This window comes from Acomys russatus, chromosome 7 (genome assembly GCF_903995435.1).
Source record: "Acomys russatus chromosome 7, mAcoRus1.1, whole genome shotgun sequence".
Lineage (NCBI taxonomy): Eukaryota > Metazoa > Chordata > Mammalia > Rodentia > Muridae > Acomys > Acomys russatus.
The window spans coordinates 2,870,698-2,873,318 of record NC_067143.1 but is presented as its reverse complement, the minus strand read 5'-3'; the positions used below and the strand labels follow the sequence as shown (position 1 = coordinate 2,873,318).

Genomic DNA, 2,621 nt, shown 5'->3' with positions numbered 1-2,621 from the left:
TCTCTCTTCCTGTCCCACTCTCTCCTGATCCATCAAAATGTGAACAAGTTACCTAGTGACCTCCCGTTGTGATAGGCTGAGTCACTGAAACTGTCATACTTCTCTCACCATTATGGACCATATACCATGACCAAAATTAGCCTCTCCTTCCTCAAGGTGCTTTTCTTGGATATTGTACCACAGTGATGGCTATGTAACTGAGAGCGAAGATAGTTTACCAGGATATGAAAACTGCTTCAGCCATGAACTTCTTATTTCCAAAGTCTTTTTTTCCCCCTCATTAAACTTGTTTTAATGGGTCTCAAAATTCTGTGACAGATTTTTGGCCAAGTTGTTTCCATTAAAAGTTCTGATTTTGAAAACTAATAACTTAAAACTGACACACACACACAGACACACACACACACAGACACACACACACAAACACACACACGGTCCATAAAACATCCTCCTTTCCTTCTGAAGGCTTTAAGGTGCATTATTATCATTAAGCTGTCTTTTACAATTGAACTTAAATGGACAACTGAGACAAACCGTTCTGAGACAGCTCTTCCATCACTGAGTTAGACTGGGGTAGCAGGTGCTAGGGATAATATTGTTAGCCTTCTGAGCTTTCTGGGCAGACTTGGTTACTTTGCCAGCTCTGGCAGCCTTCTTGTTCATAGCTTTGGTGGCATCTGCAGCAACTGTCTTCCTCATGTCACGAACAGCAAAATGACCCAGTGGCGGATAGTCAGAGAAGCTCTCAAGACACACAGACTTGCCGGGGACAATATCAACAATCACTGTTACATAAAGAGACTTTAAGAATTTAGGGCCATCTTCCAGCTTCTTGCCAGAACAACGATCATCAATCTTTTCTTTAAGCCCAGCAAACTTGCACGCTATGTGAGCAGTGTGACAACCCAGTACAGGAGCATAGCCAGCACCCATGTGGCATGGATGCTTCAGGCAGGATAGTCACCGGAGTGGTGAAGCCAGCTGCTTCCATTGGTGGACCAATTTTGATGACACCAGCAACATTGCCATGTCTAACATCTCTAACATGTTCTTCACATTGAAGCCCAGATTGTCCCCAGAGAGAGCTTCACTCAGTGCTTCATGGTGGATTTCAACAGACTTGACTTCTGCTGTGACATTGACTGGAGCAAAGATAACCACCATGCCAGGATTGAGCACACCAGTTTCAACTTGACCCACAGGGACAGTGCCAATATCACCAATTTTATAGACATCTTGGAGGGGCAGTCACAGGGTCTTGCCAGTTGAATGAATTGGTGGCAGGATACAATCCAAAGCTTCCAGCAGTGTGGTGCCACTGGCACTGCCATCTTTGTGAGTGACTTTCCATGCCTTGAACCAAGGCATATTAGCACTTGGCTCCAGCATGTTGTCACCATTCCAACCAGAAATGGGCACAAATACTACTGTGTTAGGGTTGTAACTAATTTTCTTAATATAGGTGCTGACTTCCTTAATGATTTCCTTTTATCTATTCTGGCTGTTGTGTGGCTCAGTGGAATCCATTTTGTTGACACCGACGATCAGCTTTTTCACACCCACCATATAAGCCTGAAGTGCATGCTCATGGGGCTGCCCATTCTTGGAGCTTCAAATTCACCAATACCAGCAGCAAAAATCAGGACAGCACAGTCAGCCTGAGATGTGCCTGTAATCATGTTTTTGATGAGGTCTCCGTGTCCTGGAGCATCATCAATGATAGTCACATAGTATTTGCTGGTCTCAAATTTCCACAGGGAGGTGTCATTAGTGATACCACTTTCACGCTCAGCTTTCAGTTTGTCCCAGACCCAGGCGTACTTGAAGGAGCCTATTCCCATCTCGGCCGCCTCCTTTTCAAACATTTTGATGGTTCGGTGTCGATTGCACCACATTTGTAGATCAGGTGGCTGGTTGTCGTGGACTTGCCGGAATCCTTGTGTCCAATGATGGTGATGATATGAGTCTTCTCCTTTCCAATTTTGGCTTTGAATTACTGGTGGTTTTCACAACACCTGTGTTCTGATGGCAAACCCATTGCAGGGTGTGGGGACATCATATTTCCAAAGTCTGTTTTTCCTCCCCCCCCCCCCACAGCATTGATCAGCTTTCTATATAATATGTAGACTCCACTGCTCAGCGTCTTTTTGGTATAATGAGGCTCTCTCTTGTTAGAGTGTAATTTCTCAGTGGGCAGAAGTCCGTATCCATTCTACACATTTTCCTGCCCATAATGTTAGGGTTCTGCTTCACCCTGCCTACATGTGATGTCATCACTTACCTGCCATGGAGGGACGTGACCCTGCCCAGGGCCATATAAAAGGACAGACCCTCCTCGTGGTCTCTCTCTCCTTCCCCCCCCACCTCTCTACTTCCTCTCTCTCTTTACCTCCTCTACCCCCTAATACTTTATCTCTCTCTCTACCTCCTCTACCACCCCTTTCTCTACATTCTCTCTCTCTCCTTCTGCCCCCCTCCCTGCCTCTCTCTCTGGGGTACCCTTTCCCCCTTTTCCTCCTCCCCTCCATGCTCATTTAATAAACTCCTTTACAACATAATATCTGCTGCCTGGTACCATCTTATATCTTATCACCTTACACCTTACTGTGTTATTCTTTAAA

The 2,621-nt window shown here is 45.4% G+C and overlaps 1 pseudogene; it reads right to left on the bottom strand.

The window, feature by feature from the left end:
• Positions 1-555: 555 nt before the first annotated feature.
• On the bottom strand, positions 556-2,288 carry LOC127192371 (elongation factor 1-alpha 1-like; annotated as a pseudogene).
• Between the last annotated feature and the right edge of the window lie 333 nt (positions 2,289-2,621).